Genomic DNA, 17780 nt, shown 5'->3' with positions numbered 1-17780 from the left:
TTTCAAGTTGGTCTTTCAACCACTGCCCAACTTAGGCTCTGGAAATAAACTGTAGGGGTTTTTTGTTTAACCTGTTAGATAGACTCCAAATAAGTAAAGAGGATGTTGCATCCAGAGACAGTCTTACTGACTGCATTTTTCTCCATGAGATATTTAAATTTGCTCCTGAAATTTTCAACCCAAAGTGAGAAATGAGTCCAGGATAAATGATCAAGTGATTGCAGTCTGTTTAGAGTTAACATTTCTAGACAACTAAGACATAGAATGTGTTTTATATTTAACTATTTAGTCATGGGTCCTAACAATATGCAAACAGCAGTTTTACTAATGTGAAAAAGAAATAATGGAATACAATTTACAAGTATAATGTCTGCCCTCTGTCTCATGAAAAGTGATGCAGATTATAGTTTCCCAAGTCCCCAAAGGGCAGCTGGAAGTGGTCTCTGTCCAATTCCAAAATGCAATCTTGTAGAATTGCAAAATGAGTTCTTCTGAGTTCAGGAGGAGAGTGAGGGAGACTGAAATCACAGTGCGTGAGGCTTGAATGTTTCTGTACATGTGTGCATGTTGGGAGACTGATAAAGTGGTGGGTCAGTCCCTAATTCAGTTTGGCTTTTTTTTAATGCTACACTCTAGTGCCTGAAAACTTTTAAGGAGAAAGGACTGTGTAACTTACTAAGTGCCTAAGGCCAAAATGTCATTTTGCATATAAGGGAGAGCTGAGTTAGCTGTCAGCCAAGTCTTCTGTCTCCTATGAGCCTGTGCTAGAGTTAATTCACATCCAGCAGTTGGGGAAGTCTTTAGAATGTTAAGACTGTCTGCTATAACTTGGAGAGAATTATGAGAGGTTGAGTCTCAGAAGTAGGCAGCCCAGATTTGGAGTTTAATGGAAGAGGCATGAGGTTGGGTAGAGGGTGGGAAGTAGGGAGTATGGGGTTTCAACTCCTCCATTTGCTAAGACCATATCTCTCCCTTCTTTGCTTTTTGGTCTTTTCATCTGTAAAATGCAGATACGTATACCTTGCTAGCATACTCTATAGGCTCTATTGACTTTCCAGTAAATAATGGATATAAAAGTTCTTTTTAAACTGCAAGTCCTTGGGGGCACCTGGGTGGCCCAGTGGGTTGGGCCTTTGCTTTTGGCTCAAGTCGTGATCTTGGGGTCCTGGGATCGAGCACCACCTCAGGCTCTCTGCTCAGCAGGGAGCCTACTTCCCCCTTTCTCTCTCTGCCTGCATGTGAGCTCTGTCTGTCAAATAAATAAACCAAATAAAGAAATAAATAAATAAACTGCGAGTCCTTGTGTAAATGTGAGGTATTTTCAGATCAAATCAACGAGTAATGTCATCTGAGCTAAAACTTGAAAGGAGTTTGCCAGATTGGAAGGGAAATTACAAGCTCAGGGACAAAACCTAGTCAGTCAATGTTCAGAGGTGCAAACATGCATAGAATATTGGAAGGGCAGATCATCGGTGCAGCTAAGACATAACCAGTGTGCCTCTGGGCACAGTGCTGGGGAGAACTTGTCACTAAAAAGCTGTGACTGACTTAGAGACTGTAGCATTGTCTTGAGGTGGGGAGTGAGGAGAAGCTTGTTGATGGGGGGTAATAATAAGATATGGACAACATGGTTAAACTAACATAATGGAAACCATGGCAATGTAAAATATGTAGGCTGGATTGGGGGGCAGAATGGAAACTAGGAAAGTCTGAAAGCAGGGAGATCAGGTTAGTCTATTTTTCAATCTAAACCAAAGCTTCTAGTGATCCATCTTACTTGGCCATCCGTCACTTCTGTTCTTCAGTACCAAATAATGCCTGCCACATATGTGAGAATGTGGTCAAGCCTGTGAGATAGAAGGTGCCCATTGTTAATCTTCTAGAGTTGGACAAGTCAGAAATGGAATGATAAATACTGCAGACCCTCATGTAAGCTGGGTCAAGTGCCTTTCCTCCCTCCATAGCCCAAAGTTAAATGGAGTAAGGGTTCCTTTGCAAAAATTGTTCTTTGGGGAATTAAACTATGATTAAATTATCATTTGGAAGCACACTCTAAATCTGGAAAAAAGGTTGGTATCCTCCCAAGTAAGTCACTTAAAAAAGGATAGTTAACTCTTTAAATGTCACTTTTACCTAGTTGTTCTCTTTCCTAACCTTTTAAAACTTGGGCTCTGGGGTATAAGAAGGAAAAATAAAATGAGCCAAGTAGCTGAGCCCAGAAGCCCAAACTGAAACCTAATTTGCCTCCCTTCAGAGATTTGAGGGTCAGAGTAAGTCATGCCATGAGCTCCTCGCCAGAATATTTTAATGTTTGTGTTAATTATGTTTAGAAGTTTGAAATGAATACTATAGCTTTGAATGAGAAAACTGGCTTACCCAGTTAAGACGAAATGTGTAGACCAGCATTGCCAGCCCATGTGGGTCTCAGGGCCTGTCTCCTGCCCCTCATTCCTTTTCAGTTTGATATCTGAAAAGGGTATAAAGGCTTCCTGCATTTTTTTCCTCCTAGTACAGAGCAGGTAGTTTTATTATGTACATAACTTACTAGCAGACTAGTTTGTGAAGACCTAACAGAAGCAGTGTTAATGACTCTGAGAAAGGATTTCTGTTTATGAAGGAAGAGTAATTCCCACTCCAGGAGAGTGGTCAGCCTTTGTGAGGAGTGGCTGGCAAGGGTCTCTAAACACACTCTACATCTGCTAACTCTGTGGCCTTTCCTTTTCCTCTTCAGCTGTGTGGGTTCATGTCTAAGTTTGCTCCACTTATCCAGAATACTCAGCAATACCACTGGGTCTGAAAAGGGACTGAGGTGTTAATCCATTTTGATAGAGACCTACATGATGCTGATGCCATTCATGGGAAACTATAACCAACTTGGTTGGCTATTTCCTTGGCCATAGAGTATAGGTTTTTGAAACTCTTTTTGATGTGTAAGTACCTCATCTGTAGGTATGTCATTATTGAAAATTCCATTTCAGTTCATTCTACTTTTGGATATTTTCACCAAAAAAAAACAACAACAACAACAACAAAAAAAAACCCTTTAAATTGTATTACATGATTTTGAATATTTAAAGAACTTGGTTGGACTGATATTTACATCAGATATCATATCAAAATGATCAAACTTCCCTAAAACCAGAAAATCAATACTGTTGATTCCATCAAACAGTATAATCAAATGAGGCCCTATTCATGGCTTCATGTATTTTTTTTAATATTTTATTTGTTTATTTGACAGAGAGCTAGAGAGAGAGCACAAGTAAGCAGAGCGGCAGGGAGAGGGGGAGAGAGAGAAGCAGGCTCTCTGCTGAGCAGGAAGCCCGATGTGGGGCTCGATCCCAGGACCCTGAGATCATGACCTGAACCGAAGACAGCCGCTTAACCAACTGAGCCACCTGGGTGCCCCGCTTCATGTATTTTTAACCCCTGTTGAAACTCCTACTATCCTCTGCCCACTTAGTCACGAGCCTTGGCTCAGAATGACCTTTAGCAGTTGCTTAGAACTCCTCTCGTTTAACCAAGATTTGCCTTAGGCTCTGAGGGAAATAAGTAGAGGAGTTCCAAAAATATTCTCAAGTTTTCACATGAGTAGCATTAATCAAATAATATATCTTCTCCAGTAACTATTCCTATTTACCTCTTTTTATACTGGAGTGGCTTGTTTAAAACAAAACAAAAAAAAAAACAGTCACACCTCTACACTGACACTGTCCATGGATATAGAATACATTGGTGTATGTTACATTTCCTCTTGAATGGTTTCACAATGACTTCAGATAGCTATGAGTAACAATGCATTGGCCAAGACAGAATATCTTGCTTCCTTTCTCTAATGGTTCACTGCCCTTGAAAAAATGTCATTCTCTTATTGGGTTCCCCTGCACTTTGATTTTATTTCTGATACATTTATTGAATTACAATTACTTATTTACCTCTACTAGACCTTGCGGTCAGAGTTACCACGTTTTTGCCCATTAGGTGAATACAGTGTTTGTTAAATTGAGTGCATTTGTCTTGATTTTTATAGTTAGGTACTAGCAGCTTTTTCAGAGACATGGGTGATCAAAACAATTTGGCATTTATCTGTACTATAGTAAGCATTTTACGAATTTCATAGATAAAGATGTGTTTGATGAACAAAAATGTTCATGTAAGTGAATTTAAAGAGAGATCGAGGCACTGGATGTAATGACACCTCCTGGGAACAATTTCTGAGTTAGGAGTATTGTGAGCTATATATTTTTTTCATTCTCTTACACTCTTAGTAGTTTTTCTTAGATTCCTTCCTTTTGAGCTAAAACATAACCTGGATATTAGAGTTGTTTTCTTTACCCCACCCTAGTTGCTACAGCTGATGAATCATAGAAACCAGAGAAGGGAAAGACCAGTGAAGTCATCTGGTTCACCTCCAAATTAGGGAGTGGAGTCTTGGGATTTGGGAAAGACTAACCTCTCATTTAAAAAGAGAAAAGAAAAAACTGCAACTAGTGCTGCTTAGAGCAGCTCACCCATCTGTTCACCTTTTGGTTTTTGGTTTTGTTTTTTAAGGTTTTATTTATTTATTTGACAGAGAGACATCACAAGAGAGGCAGGCAGAGAGAGAGAGCAGGCAGAGAGAGGGGGAAGCAGGCTCCCCACTGAGCAGAGAGCCCGATGCGGGGCTCAATCCCAGGACCCTGAGACCATGACCTGAACTGAAGTCAGAGGCTTAACCCACTAAGGCACCCAGGCACCCCTTGCCTTTTGCTTAACAGTACCCTGAGCTCTACCCTATTAGAACACAATCAGGAATGCTTTTCCAGAGCCCTAGAAGCACCAGATGTCAAAGTGTTAAGGAGTTGAACTAAAATTACCTGAGTAATAAAGTTGGATTATGAATCTTCCGAAGATTGTTTTAACAGAGTCTTAAAGAATTTAAAACTCTGTTTTAGCAAGACCTTACAAATGTAAGAGCTAGCAAAGAACTTGCAGATGATCTGGGCTAACATGTGTAGTTCCCAGATGCAGAAACTAGGATGGAGATGGTAGGATATTACAGATAAGCCCGGGTCAAGACGATAGGCCTCTCGGGGCGCCTGGGTGGCTCAGTGGGTTGGGCCACTGCCTTCGGCTCGGGTCATGATCTCAGGGTCCTGGGATCGAGTCCCGCATCGGGCTCTCTGCTCGGCGGGGAGCCTGCTTCCTTCTCTCTCTGCCTGCCTCTCAGTGTACTTGTGATTTCTCTCTGTCAAATAAATGAATAAAAATCTTTAAAAAAAAAAAAAAAAAAAAGACGATAGGCCTCTCAATCCATTTCTGTCTGTATCACAGTCGCCCAGTGTCCTCCCTCATAGTGCTCTCCTCTGTCGTCTTTCTCTCCTCCTCTTCCTACTCTTCTGGGTTGGTGTTTGAAGAAGTGGCACAGATGATTTACCGTCGGTAGCTGCTCTTCATGTCAAGGAAGCCTGACCCTCAAGTATCACATGTCATTGGGCCACAGAGGGAAGCAGATGCCATCTCAGCTCCACCAGCAGCTGGTCTACCACACTCCTGGCTTCCCTTCTGCTAGCTTCTGTGCTGTTTCAGCTGCCAAACCTCTCCCATCCAGAGTCTGCTTTTGTACTTTGGACTTTTTAACCAGTCCTGGTGTCCTTTGCCCTCCCTTGGAACCTTGCTTAGCTCTCTCCCAGCTTCTTAATGTCTTCCCATAGCATCCTGACATACCGCTGGTCTCTTGGGTTACAAAACTGGCTCCATACTGCTTGCTATTTGCTAAAGTCCTCTTACAGAGTGGGGAGGAATATTTGTACCCTATCAATAGTGGCAGCATTTGCATACATGTGTCCCCAGTGTAAATTTCCTTATCTAGTTACCTGAGTATATCACAGGTTCACAGTATTCAAAATCTAAACTCCTCTGCAGCATTAGAAATATTCAACTGTTTTCCTATAAGTTTTTATTTTGGTAATATTCTACACAGATTTATTTACCTTATTTTTTCCATTTTATTTATTTATTTTTATTTAGATTTTGTTAGTTAACATACAGTGCGGTATTGGTTCCTGGAGTAGAATTCAGTGATCCATTACTTAACATACAACACCTAGTGGTCTCCTCAAGAAGTGTCCTCTTTAACCCACATCATCTATCTAGCCCCTTCCCCACCCACCACCTTCCATCAACCCTGAGTTTGTTCTCTGTCATTAAGAGTCCCTTATGGCAGGGTGCCTGGGTGGCTCAGTGGGTTAAAGCCTCTGCCTTTGGCTCAGGTCATGATCCCAGGATTCTGGGATTGAGCCCAGCATCAGGCTCTCTGCGCAGCAGGGAGCCTGCTTCCTCTTCTTTCTCTGCCTGCTTCTCTGCCTACTTATGATCTCTGTCTGTCAAATAATTAATAAATAAATAAATAAATAAATAAATCCCTTATGACTTGTTTCTCCTCCCTCCGTTTTTTCCTTTTCCCTTTTCCCGTATGTTCATATGTTTTCTCTCTTAAATTCCTTGTAAGAATAAGATTATATGATACTTGTCTTTCTCTGACTGACTTATTTCACTTAGCATACTATACTCTAGCTCCATCCATGATGTTGCAAATGGCAAGATTTCATTCTTTTTGATGACTAAATTATATTCCATAATATATATATATATACACCACATTTTTAAAAGATTTTATTTATTTATTTGACAGAGATTACAAGTAGGCAGAGAGGCAGACAGAGAGAGAGAAGGGGAAGCAGGTTCCCCGCTGAGCAGGGAGCCCAATGCGGGGCTTGACCCCAGGACGCCGTGACCATGACCCGAGCCAAAGGCAGAAATTTTAACCCACTGAGCATCCAGGTGCCCCATACCACATTTTCTTTGTCAGTTCATCATTCAGTGGACATTTGGGCTCGCTCCATAGTTTTGGCTATTGCGGACATTGCTGCCATAAATATTGGGGTGCATGTAACCCTTCAAGTTTGTATTTTTTTAATCCTTTGGGTAAATACATAGTAGTGAAATTGCTGGGTTATAGGGTAGCTCTATTTTGAACTTTTTGAGGAGCCTCCATACTGTTTTCCGGAGCAGCTGCACCAGTCTGCATTCCCACCAACAATGTAATAGGTTCTCCTTTCTCCACATCCTTGCCAACACCTGTTTTTTCTTGTGTTGTTAATTTTAGCCATTCTGACAGGTGTGATGGTATCTTATGATGGTTTTTATTTGTATTTCCCTGATGATGAGTGATGCTGAGCATCTTTTCCTGTGTCTGTTAGACATCTGGATGTCGTGTCTGTTCCTGTCTTCTCCCATTTCTTAATGGGATTATTTGTTTTTTGGGTGTTGAGTTTGATTAGTTCTCTATAGATTTTGGATACTAATTCTTTTTCAGATATGTCATTTGCAAATATCTTCTCCTGTCCCATATGTTGCCCTTTAGTTTTGTTGATGGTTTCTTTTGCTGTGCAGAGCTATTTATCTAGATGAAGTCTCAGTGGTTCATTTTTGCTTTTGTTTCCCTTGCCTCCACCGCCATGTCTAATAAGAAGTTGCTATGGCTGAGGTCAATGACAAGTGTTCTTATAAGAGACAGTGGAGGAGAAGGTCCAAAAACAGAGAAGAAGGCCACGTGAAGATGGGGAAAGATTGGAGTGATGCTGCAACAAGGAATATTGACAGCCACCAGAACCAGGAAGGGGCAAGGAAGGGTTTTTTCTTAGAGCATCCAGAGGGAGTACGGCCTTGCTGATACATTGCTTTCATACTTTTTGCCTCTAGAATTGTAAGAGAATACATTTCTGTTGTTTTAAGTCATGAGGATTGTGGTAATTTGTTATGGCAGCCTTAGGAAACTAACACAGGGTACATGAGCATATATAGCATATTTGAAAAATGTTTATTATGTATTTATCCTTGATTTATAGTTTGGATGGATATGGAATTCTAGTTGCAAAATAGTGACTTCATATTTATTTCCTGATACATTTGTAAGTTGGCATTCCTCTGTAAATAAGAATTTTCCTTATCCCACTTTTATTTATTTATTTTTTTTTTTGGTCATAGAGCATGCATGCATAAGCAGGGAGAGCAGCACGCTGAGGGAAAGCGGACTTCCTGATGAGCAAGGATCCCCATGCAGTACTTGATCCCAGGACCCTGGGATCATGACCTGAGCCAAAGGTAGATGCTTAACTGACTGAGCCACCCAAGCATCCGCTTATCCCATCTTTTGTCTGTTTTCTTAAACTACCCATTTAGACAATTCAAAGTAATGCAAAAAATTTCTATCATTATTCACTGTGATGCTCAGATTATCCCAAATTTTAACTGGGAGAGGCTCCTTCTGATTGGCTTTGTGTCTTTTCAATAAGTTGTTTAACACAAAGATCACCATGTATTTTCTCTGCCCCATTTCTGGAACCAGCTCTTTCTCCTCTGAGAACTGTTTCATTTACTGAAGAATGGTATTTAGAAACTAAGATCTGAGTGTTGAATATAATGCCATTCTTATTTCTTACCCGTCATGTATGACCTTTCAAAATCTCTCAGATCTTTTAGGAATTGCTCCCTATTTGTATCAGGTGTTCTGAAATTTCATGGTGATGGGCCTCAGGTTTGTTTGTTTGATTGGTTGGTTGATTCTGTTTATTGTGTCTTTCAGTCTAAAAACTTGTGGCCATTGGTTCTAGAAAATTGTCTTCAGTTATTTCTTGATGATTTTCTCCCTATAGTTTTGCCTGTTTTTTTCTTTCTAGAACTCCTATTATGTGAATGTTGGATTTTACAAATAGTTCTTTTTCCTTTTCTGGTCAAGTTTTTAAATACCTGACATTGTTATATACTGGTTATATATAACAAGGCTCAAAGATATAGCAGCTATACGGCTAGAGAGAGTCTAAACCATATAATGTAGAGGACTTGGGGCCAGGCTGTGTCTTACCGAAGAAGAGATGGTATGTGAAAAATATGGTGTGGTGGAAGAAGCAGTGAAAGGCAGGCTCAAAACCTCTAGCCTCAGGTCTGCCGTTTACTGGTCTAAGGGTTATGGTAGATTTGTCTGTACAAGTGGTTGCCAGCAATTCCATCCACCCATGTCAATACATGTCGCTTCCTTTATGAAGAGGTGGAATCGTTTTTCCCTTCTCTCAAATCTAGGTTAAATGACTTGTTTTGACCAGTAGAATACTGGTCAGGAAGTTTTGTGGGCCTGGCAGCTTCCACTTTCATTCCTGAAAGCTATCAACCACCTTGCTGTGGAGAGGATCTTTTGGATCTTCCAGACTCTATTTGAGTCTCCCTAGCCAATCCAAAATAGACCAGAGATGAGCTGACCCAGTGAACTCTGCCCTTTGCAGAATCATGAACATAGGGTTGTTGTTGTTGTTGTTTTATGCCTCTGAGATTTGGAAGTAGTTTATTTCCTAACAATAGTAACTGAAACAAATTATTACCTGGATGTGGAGTATTGCTGTAACAAATACCTAAAAATAGAAGACATTAACCTTATTGCCAGGCAGTAATAGAGAGTAGATGGTTAGTGGAGGTTGAAAGGGTGGTGAGGAAATTGCAGTAGGAGGTTGGAGGAATGGCAGCCTAGCTTATGCTTTGGCAGAATGTTTAACATTACCATTGCCTGGGATAACATGAATGATAGAAAATATGCCCCGTGCACTCTGAATCTAGCCAACGAGATTTCTAGGCAGAATCCTGAAAAGTACACTAAAGAAAGATGTTTGGCTTTCAAGCAGAAATTGCTAGCTAGTGAAAGATTACAAAGTGAGAAATGGCCTCAGAATAAAGATCAAATTGTGTGTGGCTACAAAACCTTTTTTTTTTTTTTTTTTTTTTTTTAAATTTTTAAAATTCCTCATAAGGGCGCCAAGATGGCCTGGACAGTTAGGAGTCCAACTCTTGATTTCAGCTGGAGTAGGGTTCTTATGGGTCATGAGATCCAGTGCACCATTGTTGGTCTCTGGGTTCAGGGGAGTCTACTAGAGATGCTCTCTTTCCCTCTCCCTCTGCTCCTTTCCCCACAACTTCTGAGCACTCGCTCGCTCTGTCTCTCTCCAAAAAATCAATGAATTAATCTTTAAAAAAAAAAAAAAGAGAGATTTAATGTGATACTTTGAAGACCATCTCAGGTCTTCTAGGAATCTTATGTGCACAAAGTAGAGAAGTCTGTTTTTAGAAGGAATAATACATGGGAATTTTGGAGCATGGAGTTAAACCTCATTAAGATTTACAGAAAATCCATAATGTTTTTGAGAAAATTGTATTGGTTATAAATTTTTGGAGCATAGAATGAACCTCAGTAAGATTTATAGAAAATCCACATAGTTTTAAAGATAATTGTGTGTTTTTTTTTTTTAAATAATCTTGTTAATGAAAGAATTGACAGTTTTGTTGGACACAGAAACAGGACAAAATGAAAAGTTTCTGGATCTTTGTGTTTCTACTGGCATGAAGCAGATTGCGAGAACTACTCAGCTACAAATATGGGTCATTCTTAAGGAAAAGGAGATATTTCAGACAGTAGTGAAGAGGCCAGAGGGCAAAGCCCAAAACTGATCAGACTTGAAGCAGGGATCCGCAGACTACAACCCATAATGCCAATCCAGCCTGTCACTGTTTTTGTATAACCTATAAGCTAAGTGTCCTGGTAGCTTCAGCTTTTCTTAAAGAGCCACACCATTACTGCTCTGGTGTAGAGATCAAGACTATTCCTCTCATCTTAAGGATGAGAGACTAAAGACAGGAAGGCCTAGCTTGCTCTCAGACATTCTAGCAGCTGATTCACAATGGTTAAACCCCTTTTGATCCTCCAACCCCATATGAGCTGCCCCACCCAACATCATGTGGAACACAGGCTATCCGCACTGAATCCTGTCCAGATTGCAAAATCATGAGCAGAGCAAATAAACGGTTATGTATGTTTCAACCACTAAGTTTTGATAGTAACTTGATACATTGCAACAAGTAATTTGAGTGCATTATTTAATCTCTGGATTGGGCAGAAGACTTTAGTTGGGTTCCAGCTTCTCCATGTATAAAAACCAAGGATTAGACAAATTAATCTGAAAACTTCTCTCTGATCTAACATTCTATTACTCTGAATTATTCTATTATTCCATAATTTTTGTGAGTGCCTATTATTGCTAGCTAGTTACTATTAGCAGTGTTCAGATATGGTAGACGAAGTGTGAATAAAATACAGGCTTTAGAGGACAGCATGCAGAAGAGTAGACATAATCTGTGATCCATTGTAGTAGTAAACATTCTCCCCAGCTATGGGGGAAAAAGAAAAGAAAAAGAGAATCTTTGCACAAAGAGATTAAAAAGCTCTTTTATACTGGCAGAATTGGCCCCACATTCCTCAGATAGCAAACCATGACTTCTAATAGCTTCATTTTTATAACATCAGTGTAAAGTTCTGGAGCTTGAAGTAAACTGGCTATTTCACAGATGTGTATGTCTGAATTTGCTAGAGTCCCAAGATAAAACAACAACAACGTTCTTTTGGAGACCTGGTGAATTTTATGTAATGCATATAATTTGAATTGAATCTTACCTTCTGTGAAAGGCCCACCACACACAAGTAGGAGTAAGAGGCTGTGCACCCTCCCCTGAAAAGAATAGAAGGGAGGCAGAAGCCTGTTCACCATTATAGGCAGCCTGTGTTCCCCTTCTGTTCCAAAATGTTCAGACAAGTGGGCAGATAAACATGATTTCTGTCTGTAAGTCTTCCAGCCTACATTTTTTAAAAAAGGATTTTATTTATTTACTTGACAGACAGAGATCACAAGTAGGCAGAGAGGCAGGCTGGGTTGGGGGGGGGGGCTCCATCCCAGGATGATCCTGGGGTCATGACTTGAGCTGAAGATAGAGGCTTTAACCCACTGAGCCACCCAGGAGCCCCTCAGACCAAATTGAGCTATAAACATAAACCCCGGGGCTCCTAGGTAGCTCATCAGTGGAGCCAGCCCCCCTTGATCTCAATAGGGTTGTGAGTTTGAGCCCATATGTATAGACATTACTTAAAATCTTTCTTAAAAATGCAAATCAATCTTTCTTAAAAATGCAAATCAGAAATTGTATTAAAAGAGTTGGTTGGGCGCCTGGGTGGCTCAGTGGGTTAAGCCGCTGCCTTCGGCTCAGGTCATGATCCCAGGGTCCTGGGATCGAGTCCCGCATCGGGCTCTCTGCTCGGCGGGGAGCCTGCTTCCCTCTCTTTCTCTCTGCCTGCCTCTCTGCCTACTTGTGATCTCCCTCTGTCAAATAAATAAATAAAATCTTTAAAAAAAAAAAAAGAGTTGGTTATTTTCTGTGTGTTCTGATAGGGCCCATTATGTATCATTATAAGTGAATGGGTAACGGTGAGCTCAGGGCTGAACATCCAGAGACAAGCGCCCCCCCCCCCCCTGCCTTGTGGCGAGTTGGCTAGGTGACCGTGAGCGTGGCTAACAATGTCTTTTGGCTTTCCTTTAATTTTATGGTTCTCTGAAGTGAAATGATGCCCAACTAGAAAGTAAAAATAGGCCTCAAGATAGGAGGAAGGTTAAAACACATAAGCATCAGGATTAGAAGAGGAGCTTGCTCCCTTAAATGTGTGGAAGGAAGGAATTCAAAGGTTGCAGGGAGAGGTCTTCAGGATTCTTAGCCAAACACTCCTGCTAGTTTGAATTCTGCGTACAGTTTTGAGCAGTCACACACTAAAACTTGTTTGCTTACATGTTGCCGGTGTGGTTCGTGGAAATAGAGAAGGGAAGAAAAGCGAGAAACGAAGCAAAACTGAGCGGAAGGAGCTGGCAAAGAGGCTGCGAAAGAACGAGTTATGAAAGAAGGAAGGCAGGCAACTTCTTTGTTGAAACTTGAGGCTCAAAGTCGCCGCCCCCACCCAGCCCTGACTGCCTGCCATGAGGACGCGCAGCACTGCCAGGGCGCGGGGTGCAGAGCGCGGGTGCGGGAGGCGTGGAGAGAAGCTGAGAGGACGGCGCTCCGGAAAAACGGGCTCCTCTCGGAGCCTGAGGGGGTGGGATCTTGGAGCCTGGCTTTGGCCTCCCACCCGTTTCTCTCATCCCAACCCTGGCTCCGGGCCTGGCTGCGTGCTGTAAGGCCCGGGCGAGCCAGTCTTCACAGGACCGGACCCAGCAGATCGCCCGCCCCACTCTCCTCCCGGGAACTGCTTGCTGGTCAGAGGTTAAGCTAATGTGTTTGCAGACGGTAACTGGGAGCTGGAACTGGATGCCAACAGCCCCTCCTCAGGGGAATCTCGATTTATGTTTCCTGGAACAATTCTTTCTCCCATTACATCGACGCTTAAAAAAAAAAAAAAATGACTTAACCAAGCTTACTTTGCTAATTTATTAGCCTAAATCAGGGTCTGAGAACTCGACGTGGCGCTAAAAAAGTAAAAAAAGGGAAGGGTGGAAGACGCGAGGCCGCTGATGGGCCTCTAGGAAGCCTCCGCAGTGCTTTAATGGAGGGTTGGGCTGAGGGCGCGGGGGCTGCTCCCGCAGGTCGAGACTCAGAACGTTCCAGAGCAAGGCCGCCCCAGTAGGCGGGCGGGCCAGGGAGGGTGACTCACCCTCCGGGTGGGAGCGGGCAGGGGGAGGCGGGGCGGGGCGGGCCTCCCTTCACAGCGAGGATGTGGCGGCTATAAAAGCCCCACCCAGGGCAGCCAGCTCTGCTCTACAACTGAGGACGCTCACTGCTCTCGGCGCCCGGCCCAGGTAAGCGGGATGCGCCCGGCCCTCCCGCTATGGCCCCGGGGCCGCCGCGCTAGCGGGGCGGGGAGCAGCGGGAAGAGAGGAAGACTGCCTTACAAAGAGCCTTGGGCCACAGGAACCCGGGAGGCCGTCCAGGGAAGGGGGCTGGAGGGACAGCCCATACTGGGGTTCTGCGGAGAACAGCGCTATAGCGCTAGAGCGCTGGTGGCCTGGGTAAGAGTGGCCTGGGTAAGAGTGAGGGGGACTGGTTGTGCTCTGGCGTTGGGCTTGCAAGGCAGAGGGAGGGGGGTGGGGCATCCCCCCCGAAGTGTTCCCAGAGAGCTGAGAGAGGGTCGCCGAGGAGGGGAACAGAGGAAGGCCCCACATTCCTGACGCGCCGGGCGCCAGGGTAGACAGGGTGTGGCTGCTCGGGTTGCCTTGGGTCCCAGGCTGAACAGGCTTGGGGGCAGTTCCCTCCACGTTGAACAAAAGCTTAACGGCCTTCTAGAAAGTAACCTCCCTCAGTTTTACTTTGTTTGAAAACAAAACAAAACAAAAAAAACCCCACAACCAAACCCGCATTTGTGGAACTTGTAGGACCATCTGGAGGGAAGCGGGGGGTGGGGGGAATGAGAGGTGGGAGTTTGTAGGGGGTTGCTACCTTTCTCCCCAGTAAAACAAAACAAAAGGAAAAAAAAAAAAACACCTCAGCGCATTCTCTTTTGTCTAGATTATCTTTTAGGAGAACAACCTCTGATTTCAGCGTTATCTGGAGAGTTTCCCACTTGGTTGACCATTTTTGCGTCAGGAAGTATCCCCCAAGGTTGGGGGGAGGGGAGGAAGAGGATGGTCACTGACTGTTACTCCACAGGATGCAGTAGTGAGTCAGGAACGAGGGTGTAGAAAAGGGCGTCGCCCGGAGACTGCTCCTAGAGCTCTGAGGCGGGTCTCGGCCCTTGGTGTGGAGGGTTGGATTCCATCGACTGGGTGTTGAGAAGGTAGGAGGAGAACACCAATTTCCTTACCTGGGAAAGTGGCCTAAGGATGCCCATTCTTACCTCCACTTGCACAATTACTGTGGTAAACTTCGAAAAGCACGTTCTTTCAAAAATAAATATGTAAAAATAAATAAATAAATATGTAAAGCACACTGAAATCATTAGGTGCCATGCCACTGCAAATGGTCGCTTTTATGTTGAGTTGCTCTTAAGCTGTGAGTATTCTGAATCTGTGGAAGAGCAGTGGCTTCATACGTGCACACTGGGTCTTTATCTAAAGCCTCAAGATCCTAGAGCCTGGGGTCTGGGCATTCGGCTCAGACTGACCGAATGGATCCTGTCCAGAAATATGTGGTACTGTGCTGGTCTGGAACTTGGTGGTTTGGAATGCAGAATGTACCTTCTCACTGAAACAGTATTTAAAGGTTTTTAGGTTCCCAGGTTAGTGCAGAAATTCTACTTGAGGTGCACGGTATCTAAGTACTATATTGATAGTACATGCTTAATTTGGTGGTGGGGGGAAAGGTGGGAGGATAAGGGATGAGGATATGTGGGTAGGAAAAACAAATTTATGAAATATTCTGGAACTTTCCTTGGTTTTGAGATTGGCCCTCATTATTTGGAAAATTATATCTTTGCCCCCGCCACCTTTGTTTTTTCCAGCTTCCTCCTTTGCCCTTAGCATCCCTCTTCTCTGACATATCATAAAAGCCATTACTGTCATCATTTCTGCTGCTGCCCCTTCTTCCCATTTCAGTGTACTTACACCCAGCTGGAGGCTAGCAATTTGAATCAATATTCAATAAGTTAGGAATGTTTGGTGGTCCTGAAATCCTCAGCAACCTAAACAGACCTGTGTTCTGTGAAATTAGAGGCCATGGAGTTAAGGAGCCACATAATTACAAATTTGAGGTCTTGTGAATGAAGGAAGATTTCAGATGAGGCCAGGTTCAGAGAGACAAACTCCAGAGAGGAGTCCGCTGGCCAGTGGTGTTAAGACATTCCCCTTCTTCCAAGTCTATCGATTATCTAAAAACTTAAGGGTTTCTCCGAAAGTATCTATCACATCTGTAGTGCAAGGGTGTGCCCATCAATGTGCATTTCTTTAGTTAAGGATTTATGATTTGGAGACCTAGATTTTGTAATTTCCCACAGTGCCAAATGGACTGCCTGTGGCAAATGCCCAGGAAATACTGCTTATTCACTGGCTTTGATTAGGTGCTTGTTCTTGGATTGCACCTCAGTATTTAACATCTTGTGTCTTTGAGCTATTAAAGTACTGTATTGACTGACATTAGGCTGGCTGTTGTGGCCATTAGTTTCCTGACAAATTTCTGATTTAAGTAGTTTTCCTGGCAAGGTAGGTATCCTTCTGTAATTGCTATTGATTTTGGAGGCTGTAGCCTCTTCCTGCACCATTGGGCCTAGAATTTTGTACTGACTGACACACTCATGAGCCTCGGTCAGGGCTGTGGGCCTGCTGAGGCATTTTTTGTTAATGGAGAGTGGCCCTGTCAAAAGGAGGAGTCGCAGTCTCTAGTGGTTTGCTTTGAACATCTATTCATTCCACAGTATTTATTGAGCATCTATCAGGTTCTACTTGCAGATAGAGGTACTGGGTATGCAAGAGTGAACAAAACAGACTGAAAAAAGCCAAAACTGAACCAAAAACCTGCTCTGCTTTGTAGACTTGAAGTCTGTTGGGGAGAGGAAAAAAAAAAAAAGACCAAGTAAGTGAATTATATATATAGACAGTAATTAGGTTTTGAACTTTACATTTTTCCCAAATTAATATTTTAGTTTCCAAAGTTGGCAGGGGCTCATTTCCCCCTTTAATCTAGATGTTCCACAAAACTGAGTGTCATATTTAGCCTGCCTTGTGGTAGTGATTTTTAAAGTTATTGTGACTTAACCTGCCTTCCAGATTTGACTGTGAGAGTTAAACAGAAATGGAATGCTCCTTTTTTTTTTTTTTTTTTTTTTTGCGCATGTGAATCCACCTCCCTCATTTTCCCTGGTGCCACACCCCATTCTAGTTAGAGGCTACATCAGGAAATTCCAGTTCTTTTAAAAAATTCTTTCCACCCCTTCACTGGCATGCTTTTCCTTCTGTTACCAAAAGCAGTCTCCATCTACTTAGTTGGGAAGCAGGTCAGCAGTAGGGGTCAGGAGACGCCCAGGCTTGTTTTGGGTGGTTCCAAACTGAGATTAGCTGTGAATCTCTCTTCTGGGGTAAACCCTGAAGCTTGAAGACCTCTGCTCAGTCTTGTCAGAGAGAAGTCAGTACATCCAAGTAGTCCGAGTTCTAATCCCAGGTTTGGTGTAGAAAGTTCTGAATCAGGGGAATGGCTATGACCTGGAGTCCTTGCTCTTTGCCTCTCTGCCACACCCAGTGTACACCCTCATAGCTCAGAGGAAATGGGAGTCCCAAGGCCACTTGCAAGTTCTTCCTCCTTTCTCCTCCTTTCTTGTATTCCAAGTGCCCTAGGAGATATAGGTTACATTTGCATGTTGTCCAGGGGACAGAGCTAGGACCCGGGTGGCCTGGAAGTACAGAGGTGGAGTGCTGGGGTGGGAGTGGGCTGTCTTTCATGATGAGGAAGAGGCTGCCTGTGAAGTGACCTGCCAGGCTTTGGAAGATTTGCAAAGATTGGCAGCTTAAGCATCCTTTGGAACTGGAACTGCATTTAGGATGTTCATTCTGAGCAAGAGAAAGAAAATGGAGCAAGAGTGCATTGAAAAAGGAAGCCATAATGATATGGAAAGACCTCATGTGTGTAAACCATCCATAAATGCCACTGAGCACCTACCATTTGGTAGGCACGGTGCGCTGACCTATAAGGAAGCAAGTGGATGTGACAGAAACCCTGCGGGCAGATAAAATGGAAGACCATCTTTATATACTCATTTTTGATTATTTAACAGACACACTGAGATAGCACGGAGCAGGGAGAGGTGCAGGAGAAAAAGTATAGTATTTTTGTAGCTTGAAGTCTCATGAGGGTGTCAGATGCTCAAGATTTCGTGTTCCCAGAGAACCTGGGTCTTGAGGTGGTAGAACTGTGCTGCGTATATTCAGAGGAATTACCACCCCAGTGTCACTGCAGTGTGT

General features: G+C 43.1%; 1 protein-coding gene across 2 annotated transcripts in view; it reads left to right on the top strand.

Moving 5' to 3' along the window:
• The first annotated feature begins 13574 nt into the window (after positions 1 to 13574).
• The window catches only part of ANXA2 (annexin A2), a 44660-nt gene continuing 40454 nt past the window's right edge, over positions 13575 to 17780 (top strand). The window contains exon 1 of one of the 2 annotated variants that reach the window (XM_059180668.1): positions 13575 to 13694. The gene's annotated coding sequence lies outside the window, so the exon portion shown is untranslated. Of the gene's footprint in view, positions 13695 to 13756; positions 13905 to 17780 lie in introns of those variants that run through there. The other variant, XM_059180669.1, reaches the window with a different exon arrangement.

The sequence above is a fragment of the Mustela lutreola genome, chromosome 7 (assembly GCF_030435805.1).
Source record: "Mustela lutreola isolate mMusLut2 chromosome 7, mMusLut2.pri, whole genome shotgun sequence".
In the NCBI taxonomy this organism is placed as follows: domain Eukaryota; kingdom Metazoa; phylum Chordata; class Mammalia; order Carnivora; family Mustelidae; genus Mustela; species Mustela lutreola.
Note: the sequence above shows the minus strand (reverse complement) of the source record. Positions and strands in the feature narration are given on the sequence as shown.